Here is a 27,585-nt window from a genome sequence, read left to right on the forward strand (position 1 = left end):
CTCTTGTGGTGTTCACCGCAGATACATAAATCTTCGTGGGTCTCCTTCCACACACCCCAGGACCAATGAGATGGGGAACATCTCTCTCTCTTTTCTAGGTAAAACAGATGAGGGAAGGCAACAATTTCAGTGGGTTTATTTTAGAAACAGAAAACAGCTTCCTAATGACAGGCTGGCTGGAGGGGGATGCATCTCATTGGTTTTGCTGGCAGATCACCCTCTGCTGAACTGTTCCGTCATTTGTTGTCTGTTGAGGAGACAACAAAATGTTGGTGAGCAGCTGGTGGCAGAATTATGTCTTATGCACAGAATGTGGGAGAAAATTCTGGCCCAGTGTTATAATTGCCTAATTGGATAGGGTGGGGAAAGGAGCCGTGTCTTTATCTGAATTAAATGTGTTTTCTCTCCCTCTGATTCAGCCTGTCCGACTATGGTGGCTAGGAATCAGTGAGGGGCTCATTTCATGCGATTCAGAGGGGATTCTGTTAGAACAACAACAACAACAAAAAAACTGTCCCGAGGTCTGTGGAAAGTCAGAATCATTCTGGAGTCTAGACTGACTGTGGCAAGGTGATGTCTTGGTTTATCTGTGGGGAGTTATGGCTCCCCAGAGATGTGGGTCAAGACAGTGGGGATATTAGTAGAGAAAAGGCACATGAAAGACTGGGGAGGATTCCCAGCAATAAGACCTAAGAGGAGACACAGGTGCAAGAAACCCTACAGTATAGTGAAACTTTAAAATCCAGGTCTTAATCCCCTTTGTTCAGTTCAGTTCAGTCACTCAGTCATGTCTGACTCTTTGCAGTCCCACAGACTGCAGCACACCAGGCTGCCCTGTCCATCACCAATTCCCAGAGCTTGCTTAGACTCATGTCTATCAAGTCACTGATGCCATCCAACCATCTCATTCTCTATTGTCCCCTTCTTCTCCTGCCCTCCATCTTTCCCAGCATCAGGGTCTTTTCCAAAAAGTTAGTTCTTCACATCAGATGGCCAAATATCGAAGCTTCAGCTTCAGCATCAATACTTCCAATGAATATTCAGGACTGATTTCCTTTATAAACCATGATATCTAAAATTTATGGCACGATAGTTTTTTGGAGAGATTAGACAACTGTCAAACACAGTATTTTATTTGGCTTCAATCATTTGAGTTGGATGCTTGTTAAAAGACATATTTGCTTGTTTCCTAAACAGTTTATGACAATTGTGCATGCATGGGTGTTAAGTTGCTCAGTCCTGTCCGGGTCTTTACTATTCTGTTGACTGTAGCCCACCAGGCTCTTCTGTCCACAGGAGTCTTCAGGCAAGAATACCAGAGTGGGTTGCTATGCCTTCCTCCAGGAGATCTTCCTGACCTAGGAATCGAACCTACATCTCTTGTCTCCTGCATTAGCAGGTGAGTTCTTTACCACTAGCACCAACTGGGAAACTCCTGACAATTGTAATTCTATGCTGATTACATCATATAATCAATATTATATAAACTAGGAGCTGACTCATTGGGGGAAAAAAAAAAACCTTGATGCTGGGAAAGACTGAGGGCAGGAGGAGAAGGGGGTGATAGAGATGGTTAAGTAGCACCACTGACTCAATGGACTTGAATTTGAGCAAACTCGGGGAGATAATGGAGGACAGAGGAGTTTGGCATGCTGCAGTCTCTGGGGTTGTAAAGAGTCAGACACAATTTAGCAACTGAACAACAACATACTGTTATAAATGATTATAAACAGAAAATCATAGTTTCTTTGAAATTCACTTGAAATAGATGGCTGACTAAAAATGTTGATATTGAAAGTGCTGTGAGCAAGTTAACCTAAAGATTGGAGGAAAATCGCAAAACCCAAGATATCTACTCTCAGTTTGATCTGCAGGTGTGTACAAGATACCGCTCCACCTGAAAAGAATAGAAATTAGAAATTGAAAATGAATCTTTATGAGTGTGTTTTTTTTCCAAGACAGAATAAGTAGAACACCAATCACAATATTTGTGTTCAAAGAAAAGACAGTGACCTTAAACCAAAAGATTGACAAATATGCAATTAAAACACATGTGACATACATACATACATACACATGCACATACATACATACACATGAACATACATACATACATACACATGCACATGCATGTCAGTTTTATGATTTCCTTCTGAGCCTTGTTTTTGGTTAACTCACCAGTCTTAGGTCTGGATCGGAAAGGATCAGATGTCTCCAACCTTGATGGGAGTGTAAAAAAATCATTCTGGACAAATAAGTGATAATGTTGGAGGGGCCAAAAGTGGAGGAGATGGAATAGGTGTGTGGAAGGAGGCGAGAGGCACATGGAAAGACAATAATGGGGAGGACTGTCAGCAGGAAGCACAGCCAAAATCTCAAAGCAGGTTTGGGGCTATGACGTCAGCCAATGTGAAATGCAAGAGTGGCTAGAGAAAGTCCTGCTTAGTTCTGAAGCTGGTGAATAGCACTGAGGCTTAGGGACAGGGAATAACAGAAGAGCCTGTACAAGTGCAGAGGGGGATGGTCCAGCAAAAAGGTCTTGACTTCAAAGTCCGGCAGAGCAGCCACGGTGTGCCTCTCTCATGACACTTCCTCACCTGTAAACTGCGGACCGTACCTCTCTCATAGAATAATGAAAGGCTTGTCATGTATTCAGAACACCTAATAAACGTTAGTTTTTATTAGTTGCATAGTGCGTGCATGCTAAGTCGCTTCAGTCGTGATCGACTCTTTGTGACCCTAGGGACTGTAGCCCACAAGGCTCCTCTGTCCATGGGATTCTCCAGGCAAGAATATTGGAGTGGGTTACCATGCCCTCTTCTAGGGGCTCTTCCTGACCTAGGGACTGAACTCATGTCTCAGGTCTCCTGCACTGACAGGCGGGTTCTTTACTAGCTGCGTCAGCTGGAAGATCTAGTTGCACAGTAAGTTTCTTCTTTCTCATCTTTCATTAATTCATTCAAACATATTTATTGAATATCTTCCTGTGCCAGGAACTCCTTTAGTTTTAAAAACTTTTAGGAACTTGTTATAAAACTTTCTACAGTAAATAGAAGAGCTGGAATCCTTCTTTGATGAAACTTACTTTCCAGGAGAGAGACAGACACTAAGTTAGAATATAACACAAAGGCAGTGACATGTGTCTTGAAACAAACAGAGCAAAGGAATGGAAAACCTTCATGATCTTATAAAGAAAAGTGTGTGTGAAGTGGGTATTAATCTACACACTGTCTCAATTTTTATTCTAACTGGAAAGAAAGTGATTCTACTGCAGCATAGTTGTTGCTGTAATTATTGATGACTCCTCAGCTGTTGCAGCTCAAAGCAGGAATGACTCATGGCCAGTAAGCTTCAGAGGGTTCTTAATTTTTAATGAAAATAGCTTTATTGTTTTTGTTCTGATTCTAAGCATTATATATACTTACTTGTCTTACAGAAAACTCAAAACAATATAATGAATTATGAAAAAAACAGAAAAAGGGAAAAAAGAAGTAAAAAATCACCTAAAATCCCAACATTAAACCATAGCAATTTTTTTTGCTTTTATGAATTTTCTTAAAGCCATCTCTCAATGTATAGTAATAGTACAAAATAGCACTCAACAGAACTCATGAATATATGTAAATATATATATATATATATGGTACATGCACACAATACAAACATATCATTCATTTTACATATATATATACACTCATGAATGCCATATGCATATATATTCTCCTGTACAAGCCATATATATATAAATATATTCTCATGTACCTGCCATATGTATATATAAATGTGTGTGTGTGTGTGTGTATGAGAGATACACATCCAGAGTGTGGGGAAAGGAAAGTGAGGTGGTAAGCAAATATCAGCTGACCCCTCTTCAAGAAAACATAACCAGTACTCAGCACTAGGAACGCTTGCAGACAGGCATGCAGGAGCCCTGTGCCTCTCCTGTTCATAGGAGCCCGAAATCAAAGAGGAAGTAATCTCCAGCCCGCTCCTGTTTCCTGCCCACACTGGTAAAGTCTGACTCCCACTAGCACTAATATGTTGCATCTTCCGACACCTCTGGGCAGCTTCAGGGATGCCAGATTCTCGGCTCCGCCCCGAGACATGTTCCACTTGAGGCCAGATGCAGTGTGAGGAGCACGGGCCGTGGTCTCCAGTGGGGTCACTGTCTATGAGCCCTCCCAGAGTTGGTTAAGATGACTCCTGCAGTAGAGAAAGTGATAGGCTCTGGAGACAAGTGTGGGGCGGCATTCAGGAGATGACCAACATAAGAAAGATAAATAGCATTTGGGAAATATTTTACAGTGGATAAAATCTCTCGTCTGCATTCTCTCCTTTGATCCTCATGAGTTTCCATGGAGTCATTGCAGAGGATGAGATGGTTGTCTAGAATCACCGACTCAATAAGCATGAGTCTGAGCAAACTCGGGGAGATAGTGGAGGACAGAGGAGCCTGGTGAGCTGCAGCCCACGGCTAAGAGTTGGACATGACTTAGTGATTGAACAACAATCCCAGAGGGGCACCCCAGACTGCCTGTAAGTCATTTCCTAAACCCCTAGAGCTTCATTTGAAATACCCCTGGTTGTTTACATGTCTTTGAAAGTCAGTATGAAATCAATCAATTGAGGATGCAAGCCTCACTGAAAAAACTCAGAGGGCAAAACATGTGATGGACAGGTCACTCCAACTATATGATCTGTAACAGATCATTTCTTTAAAGATCACCTGAAGTAAATATGACCACATTAACATTTATCAGTCAAATACAAACCCCACAAAAGCAAGAATATTTGCGCGTTTGGTTTCCAGCCATCACCCCAGTTGCCAGCTTATTCACAACTGATACTTGTTGAGTCAATTAATATGCTAGATCTGGATGCTGAGAACATAAGTGTCTATGGCATTTCCTTTTTCTTTTATGAATACTTTAAGTAATTTATTATTGTTTTTCTTGCTGTTGTTTTGAAATGAAATCTATTATCGTAAAGGAGACGGTCACCACAGAGCCTTAGCAAAAGGGAGGGATATTATAAAATAAAATGCAGTAGATTTATCAATAATTCCATGGAGAAGATAGACATTTTCCTCCTACTGTCTTATGTACATTTAAACAACGTGATTCCACAAGACTGTGACACTTGTAAAAGTTAGACAGTGAAAATTGGTTCTGGGATTCAAACCCAGCATCTATAGGTTGCAAAACTTTATCTTCGGAAAATGGAGTTTGTCTGAGTTATGATCTCACATATTTTCATGTGTGTCAGGATGAGAGATGAAGGAGATCAAAGGATTTAATAATATTCAGGCAATTAAAAAATGAGTGCCTATGCAAGCTATTTATTACTGTGTGCCAAATGCTGTATTAAACATTATTCTTTTTAATCCTCATGTATTCTCTGGTATTAACAGATTTGAAAAATAGTACCTCCAAGATGTTTGGTAACTTGACCAAGATCACACAACTAATACATCACTAATCAAGGACTCTATGGTGGCCTGCTGCTGCTGCTGCTAAGTTACTTCAGTCGTGTCCGACCCAGTGTGAACCCATAGACGGCAGCCCACCAGGCTCCCCCGTCCCTGGGATTCTCCAGGCAAAAACACTGGAGTGGATTGCCATTTCCTTCTTCAATGCATGAAAGTGAAAAGTGAAAGCAAAGTCGCTCAGTCGTGTCCAACTCTTAGTGACTCCATGGACTGCAGCCTACCAGGCTCTTCCGTCCACGGGATTTTTCAGGCAAGAGTACTGGAGTAGGGTGCCATTGCCTTCTCCGCTATGGTGGCCTACGAAATGCCAAGGCTCCACAATGCCAGCAACCAGTTACCACCCAGAGCCAAACATGGAGAATAGGTAGTGTCTTGGGTCCAAACCCATGTCTGTCTCACTTCACTTGTTCTTTCTCTCTATCTCTTTCTTGTTTTCCCTTTTTCTATAGGATCTGGACTGTTGATCTGAAGTCTTTATCATTATCTCATTCCTTTTTTCATCTTAGAATCTGTATGGAAGTAAAAGTTATTTAATGAGCACCATTGATCACTGTCTTTTATTATGCCCTAAAAGCTATGTACACTAGCTCACTCGACATTTGGCAGGTCAAATTCAGAAAGTCCTAAGAATCCCCAAAGAGACTTCCCTAATGGTTTGCAAATAATCACATGTGGACATCAAACAACTCTTCTCCAACTTTCTTTTCTTTTGCTTTTGCTATATTAAAGTATAAAACTCAGATGGCTACACATCAGTTCTTAAAGATATCTAGAAAAAAATGACTATAAGGTTGGGGATAACAGCATTCAGTTCAGTTCAGTTGCTCAGTCATGTCCGACTTTGCGATCCCATGAACCGCAGCATTAAAAGTTTGTTTGTTTGTTTTTCCCCTTTGCGGGGCGGGTGGGGGGGGCGTTGTTTGTTTTTGTTTTGCTGTATTCAGTCTTTTACCTCCAAATGCTGGTGAAAGAATAACCTGGGAAAGCGCTGAATCCAACCTCAAATATTTAATCTCATCTTCAAATCTCAAGAGGCCAGGAAAGGTTTGGGGTGTCTCCATGCATGAGTTCAGCAACCAAAACAGTCCCAAACCTTGTCCTCCTTTTCTCTTTTACATGTCATGGGACTTTCGCTTGCAATTTATCTCTCAACTCTGATTCTTTCTACAAGAACTAAAACCCCGTTTGTCTTAAACGGTCTGGTTTGCTGTCGCCATAGCACTGAAATCATTATGATTCTCCAGGGCAATTTTCTTCCTGGACTAATAACGCTCCATTAGCATCTTTCAAAGCCAGGGGAAAATCTGTTCTAGGAAAAGGGGGAGAGGTAGGTAACAGTGAAATGCAGAATAAAATGTGTCCCACTGGCTTTATGTAATCCTTGGCTGACACACGATTTCTCAATTAGACAGCCCCAGCCTCCCTATTTACTGCTGGAAAGGAGAGAGGCTTTGTCAAACTGGCAGATGGGTTTGTTCCTTTCATTGGCTCTGTTAGCAAACACACAGAAGTGACCCTCAGAGCTTTCCAACCCTTGAACAACCCAGATGTGATGGAAAAAATTGGCGAAACTGTATGTGGTTTCAACAAACTTGGAGTTCACTCTGGTTTTGTTGGTGTTGTCTAGTCATTAAATTGTGTCCAACTCTTTGTGACCCCATGGACTGTAGCCCGCCAGGCTCCTCTGTCCATGGGATATCCCAGGCAAGAATACTGGAGTGGATAGTCATTTCCTTCTCCAGGGGATCTTCCCAATGCAGGGATCAAACCTGCATCTCCTGCATTGGCAGGTGGATTCTTTACCACTGAGCCACCTAGGAAGCCAGTTTCACTCTGGTTATGTAATACTGAATATCATAAAATCTTGCTTTTTTCAAAAAATATTTGTGACAAGTCTATAGTTTTAACGTCTTACAAATTGTTTATTTATGTGTATTTGCTCCTCTGTGTATATAAATTGTACATATATATAAAGTGTGAAGAGCAGGAAAAGGCAACCTGGAGCAGGAAAAGGTGACCTGGAGCAGGAAAAGGCAACCCACTCAAGTATTCTGGTGGGCTATAGTCCACAGGGCCACAAAGAGTCGGACACAACTGAGCAACTAAGCACATATGTATATGTGTGTGTATACACACACACACACACATTTACAAACATCAGAGCTAAATGTTTCCTTGCATTTTCACATTTTTTTAAATTACCGTCTCTTGTTCTTGTTTATTTCTACTTTGCCGATTCTTCAGCAGCTGCTGTGTTGCTGAGGATACCAGGTAGAGAATATGAAGAGCTAAGATAAATTTGTACTTTTAAGGGCTGGGGGTACCAGCTGAAGAAGCAGAATATTTCTTGGAAAGTGTGAAGAGAGAGTTAGAAAGAAGAATGCTCTAGCTACCTAGGTTCTTACTGTTTTAGAGCTTTTGGGAGCTTGTGAATGCGAGCCCGTAGCAATAATGGCTAGCATCACTAATTATTTTTGGAGCTTGGACTCAAATGTCTTCTGATTGCTGCATCCTTCAGAGAAGCATCATTAAGCACCAGTCCAGCTTCATGGAAGAACACATAGATTAATAAATAGATGCATAAGTACACAGATGCAGGTTATAGACCTAATTTAAGAATATAGCTACTAATGATGGCAAGTTAGCAATCTCTATACTAATGGTACTGATTTTATCAACAGAATTTATTTGAATAATATATTTATTGTCTTCAGAAACAATGAAGTAAATAATAATGATATTGTATTTCATGACTCAGTGTCAAGTTAAGATAGCATCTGTTAGCTGAAGGGATAAGTTTTCGGAACCAAGTCAATATTTTGTCATACAGTATTAAGTGCAAGACTCCAGGTCCTGGTGTCAGACTGCAGATGAGTGCACGCTAAGTTGCTTCAGTCATATCTACTGTTTGTGACTCTATGGACTGTAGCCTGCTAGGCTCCTCTGTCTATGGGATTCTTCAGGCAAGAATATAGGAGTGGGTTGCCATGCCCTCCTCCAGGGGATCTTCTCAACCCAGGAATCAAACCTGCATTGCAGGTGGATTCTTTACCGCTGAGCCACCAGGGAAACTATTGATATCAGACTGCTTTAGCTCTAATCTTATTTTACCACTTACTAGCTATATAACCTTGGAAAAGTGACTGACTGCCTCTGTATCTCAGTTTTCCAATCTGTAGAATGAAGATAACTATATTTTTATGTTGTATGGTTAATAAAATCATTAAATGAAGCAATGCATCTAAAATGTTGGGAACAGGGGCAAGAGTACAGTAAGTGTGGAATCCAAGTTGTTGTTGTTCAGTTGCCCAGTTGCATCCATCTCTTTGTGACCTCGTGGACTGCAGCACGCCACCAGGCCTCTCTGTCCATCACCACCTCCCAAAGTTTGCCCAAGTTCATGTCCATTGCATCAGTGATACCCTTCACAGACCACTGCCTTGTGGTGGTGAAAGTCTTTGCATAACTCAGTGAAGCTATGAGCCATGCCATGGAGGGCCACCCAAGATGGACAAGTCATAGCAGAGAGTTCTGAGAAAATGTGTTCCACTGGACGAGGGAGGGGCCAATCACCCCAATATACCTGCTGTGAGAACCTCATGAATGGTATATAAGGAATCCATGTTAGCTTCCATCTAACCCAGAACTGATGTCCCAGTTCCACTATTCTCCCAATAAAAATGATCTTACATCCTGCACAAAGTGGTTGCAATGATTAGAGAGCATATAATTGTAAAGCTCCTAGAACAGCATCTACCATATAATAGATCTCTGTCCACAGAGTACTTTTCTGTTCTTTGTTGACATAAATTATATGAACTAACATGTGTAATAGACTTCACTGGTGGCTCAGATGGCAAAAAGCCTGCCTGCAATGCGGGAGACCTGGGTTCAATCCTTGGGTCAGGAGAATCCCCTGGAGAAGGGAAAGCCTATCCACTCCAGTATTCTTGCCTGGAGAATTCCATGGACAGATGACCCTGGTGGGCTACAGCCTGTGGAGTCATAAAGTGTCAGATATGATAGAGCAACTAACACACAGGCAACTTGTGTAATAGATATGTGTATAGAGCATCTTGCAAGTTACAGGCAAACTAACATGTTAACTCATTTAATACTTTCACATGTCTTGATGTGTGTACAGGTTTCAGCCCTGTTTTAAAGGTAAAACTCAACCTGTTTGAATGACTTTCCTGAAGTTATAAGCAATAAATGAATATTAGAAGCGAAAGAGGTTATTTGAGCACCTGTTTGTACCAATAGCTTCATTTTGCACCTAATCTTTGTGATGTTGTTTAATCTTTCAAGGATCCCAGAGTTAGGGATTGCTATCCACTAGGGTGCAGAAAGCCTAATTCAACATCCACAGTTGAGCAAAGTGTCCAAATCAAGCTTTGCAACTAGGTCTGTCTGTCAATTCAAGGAGTTAATTCTTTTCACAAACTACATATCAAATTTCTTTAAATGAGCATTTTGTTTTTATGATTACTCATGTTAAAATATGGGGGAGGCAAAGGATGAGATAGTTCAATATCATCACCGACTCAATGGACATGAATTTGAGCAAACTCTGGGAGACAGTAGAGAAGACAGAGGAACATAGTGTGCTGCAAAGCGTAGGGTTGCAAAGAGTCGCACACAACTCAGTGAGTGAAGAACAACAACACATGTTTAAATAAAGGAGAAAAGGCAAGCCTGATAGCTACACACCTCATGCACTTGAAATAATAACTACATCTGTGAGATCTGAGTCGACATCTTTTCCTGTCTCCCGTATCCTGTTTTTGCCCCCAATTCACCTGAATTTTACTAAGGAAATTAAAAAAAAAAAAAAAAAGGAAAGAAAGCAAGAAGAGAATGAGGGAGGAAGGAAAGAAGTAGAGAAGGAAAAGATAAAAAGAAAAGACAAGAAAGGCTAGCAGCCATGAAAGCCGCTGGGTACATGTAGGCACCTGGACTGCGGTCTCTGGGGTCCTGATCAGGGACTCTGTCCCTTTCATCTTCCAGAGCCTTAAGCTACTGTGATGTGTTCTGCCTTCTGTGGCTACATATGTCTCCCAGCAGAGCCACGGTTCCTAACAGCAGGAATTCTGCATTATCGCCGCCCAGCTCCCCTCCACACCACCACCTTTTGAATTGCTCTATATTAAGCAGTGGCTGTGTGCACCCCCAGGAGGAAAGCTGCCCTGTCCAGCTAGCCCAAAGTTTATGGTGTTTAAAGATCTTCCCAACAAAAAATAAAGAAAACAAGAAAAGAAGGAATCTAGCTCTCTTCTTTAAAAATAGCATAAATAATTCTGCTTTCTTCACACAAACTTTAGTAACAGAAGACTAGAGCTCATAAGAAAGAAATAAAAATTATGTGTTCAAACCCTGCCCTGTTAGATGGGCTGCCAATAGAGGGAGAGATGTGAGATAGATTCTCCATAGGATGAGAAGGAGTTCGTCTGGGCTCTCGGGTTGAGACCCAGAAGTAAATAATAGTATCCAAAAATAAGAGCTAGCAGACAAAGAAGAAAATGCAAAGAAGTGAAGGGCATTTGCTGGGATTTATGGCTAAATTGTGCCAAGGGAAAGGTGAGAACCATCCAGCCCCATTTTCTGTGCTGACAACCACTGTGTTGATGTTAGATCTGTCTCCAGGAAACTGCAGGACCCTGAAGAAGCTCTTCTCATCAGGTCGGAGCAGCTGTGGTCACCCAGAATGCAGGCATTCTGACCTGTGTGTCAGCTAAGGTGGACAGTTTCCCAAGACTGGAAAAATGCAAATTCTACCATGTTACTCTCTTTGTGCGAAACCTTTTAGCTATACAACTTCCACGTTTTTCTCTTTAAGATAAGCCCCAAACATTTCTAACAGGGTATATAAGAACTGTAATAATTTGGTCCCTGTGTTATCTTCCACCTCAAAAATTCCATGGACAGAGGAGCCTGGCAGGCTACAGTCCATGAGGGTCGCAAAGGGTCAGACATGGCTAAGTGACTAACTTCTAACTTTTTCTGTGCAAGTTATACCTGGTCACACAAAAACAGTTTTGACTTTGCAGCTTGATATCAGCTATAGACAACACTAAACAAACATGTTTGGTGGGTAACAATGAAATTTTGTTTTCAAAAACAGGAAGCTTCCAGATTTAGCTTTCAGGCAGATGTTTTCCACACTAGAGTGCAAACGTCGATATTCATACCCACCTAGACGCTAGGTGATAACCTCCTTGAAGGTAAGGACCCTGCCTGACATTTACTGGTCCTCAGGGAATACTTGTTGGGGAGAGGGAATAGCTGAGTGAATAAATATGAGGAAGGAGAGGGAGTAAGCAACACTTAAGAGTAAGTAATGCTTAAATCCTGTTACAAGCCTGAGTTCTTATCAGAAAGTGATTTTGCGGTTAAGGGACACCTAGGCGGCCCCAGTGGTAAAGAATTCACCTGCCAGTGTTGGAGACGTGGGTTTGATCTCTCTGTCAGGAAGATCCAGTGGAGTAGGAAATGGCAACCCACTTAAGTATATTTTCCTGGTAAATCTCATGGACAGAGGAGCCTGTCGGGCTACACTCCATAGGACTGTGATGAGTCAGACATAACAGCACACACAAGCATGCACAGATAAAGTGGAGAAAGGCCATTTAAAAACCTCATCTCACAATTAGGATTGATGATGGAGCTTCTCCATTTTCTAGTCTTTCCAAATTCTGACATTCTATGATAAATGGATCAACTCCTAAAAAAATTTTCTTGACAAATGTTTGCTTGGACAAAGAGAATTCTATCCTAGCTTCCTTCCCTCCATTCCTTAATGGCTGACCTGAAAGTATGCAGTCAAAGAATCATGCAAAGGATCCTAATGTTGTTTAAGGTTCTCGAAAGTATTCTCTTATTTACATACACCCCCCATACACATACACACACACACACACACACGCAGTGATCTTAGGTACAGATACCTTATTGGTCTTACGTAAGTGGTACTTTGAATTATATCCCTCCTCCCCAAATCCTTCCACAGTTAACAGTTAACTCAGGCTTAAGTCTAAAAGCATCAGCTTAGCCTCACAGACCTTCCACATTCTTTCCTGATTCATTTATTTTGAGAAGAGATAGCCTCAACAGTTTCTAAATGTGCTTCAGGTCAGCCAGAATCTAGGATCCAGGGTGAAGGTCAGGTTCGCAGCAGTGAATATAACTCATCATTAGCACTGATAGAGGGAGTTCTCTCTCTCTGTCTCACACACAAACCCCAATTATAATCTACTTAAGAGTTAACATATTTCCCATATGATTATCTATGTAATATTGCACACATTATTTAACCTCTCTGAGCTAGTTTCTAAATCCTCAACATTAGAGTCATCACACTGACATGAACCTTGAAAGGTGATGCATGTTGAGCATTTAGGATTCTATCTGGCATATAGACAGTCCCCCATCTGTTACCACTAACACATTATTATTTTTGTGTCTTCTGACCATCTCCAAAATGCTGTGAGACAGAGAAGCTAGGGATAATTCTTTTCTGCAGATGAGAAAACAAAAGCTCAGAGAAGTAAGGCCATTTACTCAAGATCACAGAACTACTATAGCATTAAGCCATAATTTGACCTCAGTCTTCTGATTCCTAGGGATTTTCCTAGCATGCTCTGCTCCTTTTGAGACTATACCTGTTTGGGGAATATCATGGTAAAGTAACTCATGATTTTTTTTTTTTTTTTAATGAAATTGTACTGTTACTGACATGGGATTAGGAAAACATTTGTTTTCCATATAACTACAATTAGAAGAGAGTGACTATCTGGAGGTCACCCGCTGAGCCGTTATCAAGCTGCATGCCTTTGGGTAGACAAATAATCCTCACAAGTCCTCAATTTCCTCGTCTTTGAATAGAGAAGTTTGGGTAAAATTATCCTTCAGATCTCACCCCTTCCAGCAAGTTTTCCAGTTTTCCAGGCTCTGGATTCTCAATGCTTATAAAAAGAAGTACTAGGGTAATGGAAATTCACAGATCATCTCTCAAGTTGTCTCTGAATCCTTGACCACCATGCCTTATCCTTTCATCTCAGTTACTGGTAAGTACATGTAATTGACTGATTTGAGCTAGATCTTCCTTCTGATCTTATTTATCTTCAGGAGGAAAGGACTAATGAGCAGAAAAGTTACTAAACTGGGGAAGGGAGATGTGAAAACAAAGGCATGGTTTATAAGCTGGTTGTTTCTTTCTTGAGCTATTGAAAGTGTCTCTAGTTTGGCCTCTTGCTTTGAAAAGATGTTCCTGAAGGACACTTTGCAAGCCAATTTTCTGAAAACTAAGTCACATGTTTCGTGCAGTGGTAAATTGATGAGGTGAATTAAAATAAAACAAACAAAAATCCCTGTTTCCCTCCAATCTTTCTGTGGTTTTATAAAATCACATGAACATCAGTTTCCTTTTCTTTCAAATGAGAGCACATTGATAGTAGAGGGAAGGTAAACACATAAGGCAACGCTCAGAATTCATTTAAATTTGATGTCTTTGCCTTTGAGGGTTCAGTTTGCAATTTATATATCTTGGGGAAAGATAGATTTAAAATTACATGGTTCCCTTAAAAGAGAAGAAATTGTCCTGAGTGTGAAAGTTGGGATATATAGATGGGGAGGGAGGTGGGAGGGGGGAACAGGATGGGGAACACATATAAATCCAAGGCTGATTCATGTCAATGTATCAGTACATTGTATCAATACAATCAGTACAATCAACACAATCAATACAATGTAGTGCATTGTACACTACAATATTGTAAAGTAATTAGCCTCCAACTAATAAAATAAATGAAAAAAATGAAAAAAAAAGTTGGGATATATGATAGCAAGAATAAGATATCTATCAGCATACAAAGATCTGCTTCCTAGGTAACACTAGTGGTAAAGAACATACCTGCTAGTGCAGGAGACATAAGAGACATGGATTTGATCCCTGATTTGGGAAGATCCCCTGAAGGAGGGCACGGCAACCCCCTCCAGTATTCTCGTCTGGAGAATCCCAAGGACAAAGGAGCCTGGTAGACTACAATCTATAGGGTCACAAAGAGTCAGACAGGACTGAAGTGAATTAGCACGCACATACACATATACACAGAGAGGAGATGATAAAACATTTCCCAAGAAGTAGAAAGACACATTTCCAGTTATCGTTTCTGCAAAATATAACAAATGCAGATTTATGTTAGATAGGACCTAACTGCAGTTTGCTAAGCTGATTATGAAGCTATCATTATAATCCCAGCAAGTGAAGCATATAGCATACTGTTGAAGAATACAAAATCTCAGAATGGCACCAAATTCTAGTTTTGGTCCTTAGTAGCTCTGAGACTGGGGAAATTAATCTGCCTCACTTTCCTCATCTGTAGTCTAGAGAGAACACAGTAAATACCTTATAGGGCATTTTTATGAGGAATTAAGCAAGTTAATAGGGCATCCCTGATGGTTCAGTGGGTGAAGAATCTGCCTGCGGTGTAGGAGATGTGGGTTTGATCCTGGGTTGGAAAGACCCCATGGAGAAGAAAATGGCAACCCACTCCAACCTTCTTGCCTAAAAAATCACATGGGCAGAAGAGCCTGGCATGCTACAGTCCAGAGGGTCGCAAAGAATCAGACACAACTGAGTTACTAGGCAAACAAGTGAATACACATAAAGCCCTTAGCTGTGGCTCCAAATATTTTGTGTTAAATAGTATTATTCATAAGATTATTCATATCTAAAAGTGTATGACATATGCATATCTTGTGTCTCTACTTTGTCATCTCTTAAACTTCAGTCATTGCTATGAAATAGAAATTTATTATTTCTCACTGAGACGGAAGAAGTGGGTCCTCAATTCAGGTCTTTCTCTCTGAAAATATTCTGTTCATCCCCAATGCGTCTACCTCTTTATTGGGCCAAGATGGAAGTCACAGGTGACCGACTAGTCTGATTTCCATCCCCCTCCTAGAGGATAAGTCTTGCCTCAGTTTTTATTTTAATCTTGGCAACAACTGATTATAAATGTTGCTGTGATTCTTGCAATTGATTGATTCTTGATTCTTGTGATTCTTTGGTAATGTTTGAAAGCCAGTTCTCCAGGCTTGTTTCAAACTCAAATTTATTTGATTTTTTTTAATAGAAAGAAACAATGTTTGGACAACAAACCAAGACTTATATATTATTCAACAGAGTAGGGAACGCACCTGGTATGCAAGGGTTAATTTTTTTAAAAGTCTGTTTTCAGGATCTTCTGATGTAAACAGTTCACAGTCTACACAGTAAAATTTAGATAGTCTGTTTGTTCATATCCTCTCAAGGTTTGGGTTCTATCACTTAACTTTGGCAAACCCCATGGGCTAAGCAGTTTTTTATTGTGACTATAAAGGAACTCGACTAGCTTTTTGTATGTTTATTTATGATTTGCTTTTATCTTCTGAGAAGCGCTTTTCTAAATATATTGTTTTTAGTAGATGATTTGTGTACTTTTCATTGGTCTCAAGGTACTATTTTCAGATTAAGAATAACAGCGCTTTGTCATTTATTGCAAAATATTCTTTCTAGCCTATTACAACATCTTTAACCTTTTAAAATCATAATTCAATCATCTAGTCAAACATAATTCAATCAAATAGTCAAATTTGTTTGTGATACATTCTAAAATTTTTTAACTGCTTAGGACTTTTCTCTCACTGAAAAATTGATAAATAATCTCTAAACTTTTCTTCTAATACTTTAGATTTTTATAATATTGAAGCAGTAAGTGATTTCAATTATTTTATATATTCTTGTGCTTCCTTCTAGATGAATAATTAATTATTCTTATAATAGTCATTAATAAAACATTATCTTTTCTTGGAACTGAAATACTATTTATCTGACTCTTTGCAACCCTATGGACTGCAGTCCTCCAGGCTCCTCTGTCCACGGGATTCTCCAGGCAAGAGCACTGGAGTGGTTTTGCCATGTCCTCCTCCAGGGGATCTTCTGGCAGGTGGGTTCTTTACCACTAGCGCCACCTGAGAAGCCCATTTTTCTCAATACTATATGGTAAATATGAGATTTCATCAGCTTCCAGACTTTATATATTCCTTTTCTTTGATTTGCTTATTTTGAGGTGAAATCTATATGGTTTTAATTACATGACTTTATACCAAGCTCTAATACTTGGGACAGGTAAAAACAGACCCTTTCATTAATCTACTTTATTTATTTATTTTTTTTGATTAAGGATATTTACTGCTAAAGTAATTTTTAAAAGTTATAGTCAAGTTAAAATAGCATTATAATTAAAATTGCATACACATTAATTTTTGGAATGATTCATATTTATATAAGATTAGTTATAGTATCTCTCCATTAGTTCAGGTCTTATTTTATGTATAACAAAAATGTTTTGATTGTTTTCACATGAATTTTGTATTCTTCTTTTAAAATTCATTCTTTAGTGTTTCTAGATTATGTCTATTGCAAACTGAATTTTTTTTTCCATTTTCTTTTTTAACTGGTAATTACTAGCATAGAGGAAAAACTTTGATTTTGGGTATTTATATTGAATCCAGGCACCTTATCAACTTATTTTATTAATTCTAACACTTTAATTTTTTCCCTAGGGCTTTTTTTGTTTTTCTAGCTGCCTTCCTTCCTTCCTTCTTTGCACTTTTAACTTCTTTCTGAAGTTTTCAATCATATAGTATTCAAATAAATGTTATTTTATTTTCTAACATATATTAATACATTGATATTCTTTATCTACCTGTATGAAAGTCACTCAGTCACGTCCAAGTCTTTGCGACCCCATGGACTATATAGTCCATGGAATTCTTCAGGCAAGAATACTGGAATGGTAGCCTTTCCCTTCTCCAGGGGATCTTTCCAAACCAGGAATCGAACCCAGGTCTCCCACATTGCAGGAACATTCTTTACCAGCTAAGTCACCAAGAAAGCCCAAGAATACTGGAGTGGGTAGCCTATCCCTTCTCCAGCAGATCTTCCCAACCCAGGAATCTAACTGGGGTCTCCTGCATTGCAGGCACATTCTTTACCAACTGAGCTATGAGGGAAACCCCATCTACTTGTATTACATAAACTGAAATATCCAAAAGAGCAGCTGATATCTCTTCATGATTAACTTCAATGAAAGTAAAGTATGTCCTCATTTAATTTGATGTTTGCTATTGAAAAATAGTCTTCCTTGTGTTAGATGTTTTTCTTATATTTCCATTTTATGTGAAAAATTGTTTATTGATAATCATATTTCTATCTTTGAAATTTTTTCTCATGATGAATTATTAACAGATTTCCTAACACTGAGCCATTCTGGTAATCCATAGATATTCTTTTCATATTTTTGTTAGCTAATTTTTCAAATTTTAACATTTATATTTGTTGGTAAAATTAATATGCGCTTAAATTTCCCAATTTTGTTGTTATAAAGTTTTTATATCAAACTTAAGCTTTATTCTCAAAACAAGTTGGGAAGCTACCTTATACCATCTAGAACTTTGAATAAATCTTGAAGAATCTTCAGTTTAAAACTTATGTAGAAATTTAGCAACAGATTAGAGCCTCTTTCTCTTTTAATTGGAATATTTTTATGTACCTTTCTGAATAGTTCGTATTTCCAAACTCTTTTTGAATCAGTATCATTAGTTTATATTTTGCTAGAAAAAAAGCAAAATATATATGACTTTACATATTTAAATCCATTCCCATGCAGTTGCACATCACACATACCATCTCATTTCTGATAGTCAGTTTTTAACTTTTTTTTCTCACTTTTACTTATCCTTACTTGCCAGAGATATTTCTACATGCTTCATCAATTTTTTGTATCTCTATTATCTTCTTTTGGGATACTTTCTAGTTTTTCCCCCAATTTCTTTTAAAAAAAAGTTAATTCTCAAGAATTTTATTCATCTATCCTCAAAATAATTATAGAATCATAAACTGATACAAATAAACCTCACAATAGATTTTTACATACAACTTTTTATTGGAATGTAATTGCTTTATAATATTGTGCTAGTTTCTGCTGTCCAACTAAGAGAATAAGCTACATGTATAGGGGGCTTCCCGGGGGCTTCCAGGGGGCTTCCTGGGGACTTCCCTGGTGGCTCAGAGGTTAAAGCGTCTGCCTGCTATGCAGGAGATCCAGGTTCGATCCCTGGATCGGGAAGATCCCCTGGAGAAGGAAATGGCAACCCACTCCAGTATTCTTACCTGGAGAATCCCATGGAAGGAGGAGCCTGGTAGGCTACAGTCCACGGGTCACAAAGAGTCGGACACGACTGAGCGATTTCACTTTTCATACATGTATCTCCTCTCTCTTGGACCTCTCTCCCACCCCCTTCATCCCACGCATCTAGGTTATCACAGGACCACCAAGCTGAGCTCCCTGTGCTATATAGCAGCTTCCAATTAGCTATTTATTTTATACATGGTTGTGTACATACAACTATATTGAGAAAAAAAGAAGGATCAATGAGAACAAGGATACACAAGGAAGTTGGTCAGGAGTGATGAGGCTTTGGTATCAAAATGAGAAAGAGAAGGGGCAAGATTCCCACAACCATGTGAGCTAATTGGTGTTTCCACAAAGAGAGTACCCAATTAGTTCATTATGGAACCACCGTTTGTGTTAAAGAGAACTGAACTGTTTCTAAAATAGAGAAGTCATCTTGGGAGCTAATTAAAATGGAAGAATTGTAGTTTTTAATTTTTTGTTCAGACCCTGACTTTCATTAAATCTTCACTTATTTCACTAGATCCAATAAAACCCAGGCTCCAGGACAGAATAAGAAGAAATACCTGTTCGTTGCAAGGTCATAAATGCAGCTTGCCATTTTGACAGTAACTCTAACGTCAAACCCACCAAGATGGCAATGTGATGCAATTCTGCTTGAGGTGGAGAGAGACCTCATGTGGACTTGAAGGAAAATCATACACATCAATAGCCTATGGATCAAAAATTCAACTTAATGAAATTTTCAGAGTAAATACCCCTATTCGAGATGAAAGAGGAAAAATGAGCAGAGCAATTATCTTAAGATATTTCTCTTTGAAAATGATAGCACATTAAGAGAATGTAAAACTAAGACAATTTAGTGTTTTCAAGGCCCACATTTGATTTATATAAGACTCAGTGGACTCCCCAGGTTCACAAAATAACAAAACAACTTACCTCTGACCCTAAGTTTTTATTTGTAAGACATGTAGCCCCCAATTATCGGATAAATGGTTTTCATTCAGGAGAGGGAACCCAAAGGAAGTGTTTTTGTCTTTAAAGAGCATTTTGCCTTCCTTCAGAAGTAAAAAGAAAATGTAAAGTGAAAGGCCCCTTCTATGTCTTGTCAGCAGATATGTGATATTTCCAATTTTCCTTTCACAACCTCTCAGAAAACCATAGTCTCAAAAGTGCTGTTCAGCTGAAAAAAAAAAAAAAAAAAAAAGTCCAACAATTATAGATTCACTCAATATAAGGTGTGTGGTTTCTGGAAAATGCTGCAACAACCACAAAACATTCCACACTTTGTTACCATTTTATTGAATCATAAAGAATTTCTTGAAGGCCTACTGCTTTGTAATAAAAAGTAATTTTTGCTAATATATTCCCTAGACATAAGGCACTATATAATATTGGATTGCATACATTAGACCAAAATGCTTTCTTGTTCAAACTTTTATAATTTCAGAGACTTCCTGCAAGTTTTATGTTTGTGAAGGAATTTGCTTACAAGTCATTACAAACAACTTGTTCTTTTACTTCATGAGAAGTATAAAGGGACGACCACCACAATGCAGTAGAATAAACGCAAGGCAGAAAGAGAAGTTGAAATTGTTGACTATTTTACTCATAAATGCTGAACTTAGACTATTGAGAAGGCAGAATTTTTCTCCATGGTATTTATTAAATGATTACAGTGGTTTATTTAAGTATAATTTACTTGCAATAAGATGCATAATCATAATTGTACATCTTAATGCATTTTGTCAAATGCATACACCAGTGTACACATCACCTGGTTAAGGTATGGAGCGTTGTATTGGAAAAGTTCTTGTCTGAACTTTCTCATTCAGTTTCCCTAAAAAGCGATCATTCTTCTGATTTCCAGATCATTGATTAACTTTGCTTGTTTTTGAACTTTATAAATGGCATCATTCAATAGGTATTATATAGTGTCCATCTTCATATTCTTTTTTTCACTCATATTTTTGAGAATCATCCATGTTTTTGCATGTATTAGTGGTGTTTTGTTTTTCAATTGGTATTCTGTTGCATGAATATTCCACAAATGTGTTTATTCACTCTCCTATTGATGGTTTGTTTGGGTTGTTTTCAATTTCCAGCTATTAGGACTAGTATACTTTGGGTAATTTGATACAATTTTTTGTATAAATATTAGCTCTCAGCTCTATGGTTAGTGACAGACTTGCTAAGTCATATGACATGATAACAATGTTTTTATCTCAAAATTGAAGTTTCAATTATAGTAGAAATAAATTTTCCCTTAGCCCATCACTTACTTGATATCTACCGCTAATACTTTAGTAGTGTTTCCATGTGCAAGAATATTCTTTTAAATATTCATTAAATAATGAAAACACTATTGATATTTCACAACCATCCTAAGTTCAGATTCTATTCAAGACTTTTTCAGTTATCCCAATAGGGTATTTTACAGAAAAATGATCATGTCCAGAATCATGTGTGGCATTTCATTTATATGTATCTTTATTCTAACTTTTGTCTGAGATCTTTGTTAAAGTCTTTCTTGACTTCCATGATCTTGATATTTTTACATTACAAGCCAGTTATTTTGTAGAACATCCCCCAATTTAGATTTGATTAGATGCAGGCTATGCATCTTTGGCAGGAATATCACTGATGCAATGCTTCCTATCCGGTCCACATGTTTTTGACTTGTCCCATATGTGATGATGCTTGCTTTGATCATCGGATTAAGGTGGTGTCTGCCAGGCTTCCCACCATAACATTACTCTAATCCCTTTTCTATTTAGCAAGGATTTTATGGGGAGGTATTTTGGATCTGCATAAATATATTATTTCTTATTCAATTTTTAATTTATTATTTGCATATTTATAAAAATAAAGAGTCAGATGTTCCTATTTTATTTAATGGGTTATAATTCAATCCGTTCATTATTTTGATGCTGAAATTTCCCCAAATCTGGACAGTGTAAATGTTTCCAGCTGGCTTCTGTGTCTTTTTGATAAGCCCCCCTTATTCTCTGAGCACTTTCTGGCTTTCAAGTACAAGATGTTCCAGTCTCATCTTGTACTTTCACTGCCCTGGCCCAAGAACCAAACAGTTTTTCCATGATTTCGTGGTTCCTTTTGGTTTAAATACTGTAGATCACATTTTTTAGAAGCTAAGATCTGGTTCCTGGGTATGTTTTCCTACTCCCAGAGACTATCAGTGGTACAGACAAATACATATGAATGTTCACACGGATACATATACACATGTCTTTACATTGATATATTTTTCTTCTTGTAGTTTTTTTTTTTTTTCAATGTGGTTTCAATACCTATGATGCTAATCTAACCCTGCAGGCTCAATTCTAAGTTGCTTTATTTCAATATTTGTAAGTCCTTTCTTTCACGGTAATAAATCTGGTTTTCATTACCCGTAATATTTACTTATTTGATCAGTTCTTCCATGTGTAACCAATATTTCATGGTCACCACTACCTCCTGTTTATAGTTGTCTATTTGACTCCCCTCAGGATCCAGCAGTCCACACTGGGCAGCCAACACTGTCTCCATGTTGGAGACTCTCTTCACCCGCCAAACCCCAGTCACTTAAGCTGTATGGAAGCTTCCTTACCCTGATGGACCACCTCCTTAATCTATTCAGGCTCTGACAGCCTACTTTGCCATCTCTGGAAATGGGCAATCTCAGCACCCTGCTTGGGCTCTAACACTACATACCAGAGGAACCCCTCCAAGGGGACACCCTCTTTATCTACCTTGGTCCTCAACAGCCTACTCTAGGCCACTAAGGCCTCACAGTCACGGACACCAACTTTGCTTGACTCCACCTAATGTCTTTAGGACTGAATATTTCAGCAAAGGAAGGAGAAAAAGAAGATAAATGAGGACTTAATACTCATGCACATTAACTATTTTAGCAAGTGATTATGACAAAATTTATTGATTTTGGCCAAACTCTTGTATCCATAAACAGTGTATAGTTACAGTTCAACTACGAGTTGATATATTTAGTTGCAGATAGTTCATTAACTGCTTTGCCGATAGATTTATCAAGTCTGATATGTGACTTTTCTGTTAAATTATTTCTCACCCTTTTGGAAATCATATTCAATAAACTGAAACTTTATTTGACCTCCCGGCACTAAGTCAAGCTCATTTGCACTATTTACTAATTATTATTGTGTAAATATTCCCATGAAGGCCAATTTTAAGCTACCAACATGATATGAGTGAACATAGTTGTCAAGAAATAAGTGGTAATATTTCTGTCATAAAGGTACAATATATATATACACCCTCAATAGCATAATAATAGTAAAATGCTATGAAATTATTAGGAAGTAGTAAACTTTAAGTATTTGTTATATTTGTTTTCATACAAGTTTTTATTTGTAAGCATATATGATTTTGGTTTTACTAAAAACTGTGTTTAATCCCTGATTTGCAGCAGAGGTTTAGTGATTGGATCTCACAAAGCAGTCTAGGACAGATCCAGCACACCACTGAATGGTTTTCAAATTATTTGGCCCCAGGACATTTGTCTTAATGTGCACCTAATCAATATTCCTGGAAATACACTCTGACAAATTGTGGAAACTCGGTAATAATAAATCCTATATGTATAAAAGCAGTGCTTTTTGGAAAAATAAATAAATGGAATATAATATAAATGATCACACTTTATTAAATGTTTCTCTCAGATAAGAAACTTAACTTTTCTGAGACTACATGTTTTATGCGTAACCTGTGGAGCTTGGACTACATCTCAGTAATTCCCATAGAAAAGTTTAAATCTAGATTCTTTATTTGTTAATGGATACAAAGTCTTACTTATTTGATAGAAAACTATTGAGTTCCAGCTGCCTGCCTAAGTCTGTGCTAATACCTGAGTTTGTAAAGAGGGATATAACATATATTTTAATCTGAAGGAGCTTCAAGTCTAATGAGATAGATGGATCATGTCAGAAAAGACTATAACATAAATTGATCTTGATAAGGATCTGGGTCTGGAATAAGGAAGGAAACAGACCAGATGAGACAAAGAACATGCTAGAAACACAGTTTTTGTTTTGTTTTGTTTTTTGCTGGCAGTATCAGTGTTGGCCTGATTCTCTTATGCTTCCAGACAACTTTGAACATTTTATGCTTTCAAGTAAATCATCAATGTTGTCTAAAATAGTGCCTCTAAAGTCACAATCCTGAAATTTGACCTCTTTAAACAAGGAGTTTCAAAATTCTCAGAGCTTAAACTCTAGGATAGAACTTCTTCAGGTTAATTTCTTATTTATTTAGTCCTCAACTCTCCAGCAATAGACCCTTATTTTTTTTTTCCTATGCCTTCAAGTGAGTAGTTATGTCATTATGGTTGTTGCTGCTATTCTTGTTTTTACCTATTTTTAGACTGATGTATAGTTGACTTGCAATATTATATTTGTTTGAACAGCCTACAACATATGTGCACCTAGTAATTTGTTAATTTTATAGATTATACTCCATTCAAAGACAGTTATAATATTGGCATATGCTGCACATTATATCCTTGTAACTTCTTTACTTTATACTTAGTGGCTTGAACCTTTTAGTTCCCTTCACTGATTTTGCCCTTCCTCCATATCTGTCAGAATGGCTTCCACCAAAAAGATAAGAAATAACAAATGCTGGCAAGGATGTGAAGAAAATGGAACCCATATACACTGTTGGTAGGAATGTAAATTGGGACAACCAGTATGGAAAACAGTACAGAGGTTCCTCAAAAACTTAGAAATAGAACCACCATTCAATGCATCAGGTCCACTCTTGGGTGTTTATCCAAACAAAACAAAAACCTAAAAGCAAAATCACTAAAAACAAAAACACACATATATCCAAAAAGATATATTCACTCCAACATTCATAGCAGCATTATTTACAATAGCCAAGATTATAGAAGCAACATAAGTGTCCACCAACAGATGAAAAATAAAGAGATGTGATACATACACACACACACACACACACACACAAATATATAATGGAATATTACTCAACCATAAAAAGAATGACAGTTTGCTATTAGGAACAACATAGATGAACCTGGAGGGTATTATGCTTACTGAAATAAGTCAGACAAAGAAAAATACTGTGCTTTTATTTGTATTTGGAATCTAAATGGTAAAACAAGCAAATGTAATAAAGCAGAAACAGACTCACAAAGAACAGCTAGTGATGACTGGAGGGGAGCAGGGCAATTGCTGTTGTTTTTAATGAAAGTCAGCATCTCTTTGGGCTGAATCTGTTATGATCCAGAGATAGACAGCAAGGCCTGAACCGTATCAGCTTTGAGGACACCTTCAACAGGTGGTGAAGTGACTGCTGTGACAGCGATCAGTTCAGTTCAGTTCCGTCCCTCAGTGGTGTCTGACTCTTTGTGACCCCATTTTCTGCAGCACACCACGCTTCCCTGTCCATCACCAACTCCCAGAGCTTGCTCAAACTCACGTCCATCAAGTCAGTAATGCCATCCAACGCTCTCATCCTCTGTTATCCCCTTCTCCTCCTGTCTTCAATCTTTCCCAGCATCAGGGTCTTTTTCAATGAGTCAGTTCTTTGCATCAGATAGCCAAAGTACTGGAGCTTCAGCTTCAGCAAAAGTCCTTTCAATGAATATTCAGGGTTGATTTCCTTTAGAATTGGCTGGTTTGATCTCCTTGCTCTCCAAGGGACTCTCAAGAGTCTTCTCTAACACCACAGTTCAAAAGCATCAATTCTTTGGCACTCAGTTTTCTCTATAGTCCAGCTCTCACATCCATACATGTCCACTGGAACAACCATAGCTTTGAGTAGATGGGCCTTTGTTGGCAAAGTAATGTCTCTGCTTTTTAATATGCTGTCTAGGTTGATTGTAGCTTTTCTTCCAAGGAGCAAGTGTCTTTTAATTTCATGGGTGCAGTTACCCTCTGCAGTGATTTTGGAGCCCAAGAAAATAAAGTCTTTCACTGTTTTCATTGTTTCCCGTGAAGTGATGGGACCAGATGCCTTGATCTTTGTTTTCTGAATGCTGAGTTTTAAGCCAGCTTTTTCACTCTCCTCTTTCACTTTCGTCAAGAGGTTCTTCAGTTTCTCTTTGCTTTCTGACATAACGACGATGTCATTCGCGTATCTAAGGTTATTGATATTTCTCCTCGCAATCTTGATTCCAGCTTGTTCTTCATCCAGTCCAGCATTTCGCATGATGTACTCTGCATAAAAGTTAAATAAGTAGGGTGACAATATACAGCTGTAACATACTCCTTTCCCAGTTTGGAACCAGTCTGTTGTTCCATGTTCGGTTCTAACTGTTGCTTCTTTACCTGCAAACAGGTTTCTCAGGAGGCAGGTAAGGTGGTCTGGTATCCCCATCTCTTGAAGTCTTGAAGTATTTTCCACAGTTGATTGTAATCCACACAGTCAAAGGCTTTGGCGTAAAAGCAGAAGTAGATATTTTTCTGGAATTCTCTTGCTTTTTCATATTGAAAGCAGTATGAGAGGGTTACTTATGAAAAGAGCAGAAAAGTGAAAATGAAACTGAACTACTATAACCCAAATGGTGCAAGACCCAGTAAGGGATACAGGGCACCTAGGTGGCATTACCTGGTACTTCAGGAACTGGAGATCTCTAGCATTCGTTCAAGTTCCCTCAGTGGGGAGTGCCAGCTGCAATCTTCCTTATTAATCCAGGTCTAGAGATAGTGTTCTTGAACCATCTGCTGAGAGGCAGGACTACATCCTGGTGAACACGGGGTGTTTAGAGCAACCAGCCGAAGAGGAAAGGGAACCAGAGGAGGATCTCAAATAACCCTATTCTAGCCCAGATTGGGCTATTCATAGACAGACACTGACACCATGGGCAGCTCTGCAGTTACAAGTGGTGAACACACGCCGTGCCATCTTGAAAAGCCTGCTGGGAGAATCTGATGCAATGACCATTTTAGTTCATCATATTACATAGAGGTCACTCTTTCTTCTCCACTGAAGTCTGAGCTTTATGAGGCCAATGACCTGGCCTCTGTGCCCTAGGGTAGGTACAGTGTCAGAAGCATAATAGGAACCCAATAATATATTGATGATTGATTAAATGAATCCCAGGGACTTGTTTTTAAAGTTATAAGACAGTAGGTAAACATAACATGGTATTATGTTTTTTATGATGCCTCTAAATATCTGATCAGTTTATCAGAAAATCCATGAGTATTAGTGAGAAGGCATATTAAAGGTTTTCTTTTTGTAAACTCACTGGCAGATTCATACAGTACCTATCTGAACTCTGTTTGCACGTCACCAGCCGCAGGACACACGCCACATCCCAAATAATGCCTTGTCTCAGAGGTCCCTTTCAGAAGGGACTCTCTGGTGCCTGCACTTGAGGGTACCACAGACCAGGTATACACAACTTCTGTATTTTTTCCCAATATATGAAAGTATTTAACAGGTGTTATTGTGCATTAGGGATTTTTTTCTAAGTTCCACAGCTTTTCTAGTTTATAGTTTACTTGGAAGCTATTAGAAGTGATAATGAATTTGCTATTTCTCTGCACAACTGCTAAGGATTTTACAAAGAACAAAATCTGGTTCTTCAAGGGCCAGTAGGATATTCCTTAGAGATAATCCTTCCCAATTTTCTCCAGCCTGGTGAATTCTTCTTGGCTATGGATGTTCATGTGCAAAATACAATCAGCTCTTCCTTTGGGTATGTTGTCTGTACACCTAAAAAATAACACCTTGTGCAATTGAATCTTCCTTAAAAGATTTTTTAGAAATTAAGTTTCTAAGGTTTTTACTTTTCTGATTATCTATTCAGGTGTCTGAAAATTAACTGTTGGGCATTTTATAAGCTTTTTAACTTTTATTTCT

The 27,585-nt window shown here is 38.5% G+C and overlaps 1 non-coding gene across 1 annotated transcript; it reads left to right on the forward strand.

Moving 5' to 3' along the window:
- The first annotated feature begins 18,585 nt into the window (after positions 1-18,585).
- TRNAS-GCU lies at positions 18,586-18,657 on the forward strand. Its single transcript has one exon. It is a non-coding gene; the product is annotated as a tRNA-Ser (tRNA).
- Positions 18,658-27,585: the final 8,928 nt, after the last annotated feature.

Source organism: Cervus elaphus, chromosome 6 (genome assembly GCF_910594005.1).
Source record: "Cervus elaphus chromosome 6, mCerEla1.1, whole genome shotgun sequence".
Classification (NCBI taxonomy): domain Eukaryota; kingdom Metazoa; phylum Chordata; class Mammalia; order Artiodactyla; family Cervidae; genus Cervus; species Cervus elaphus.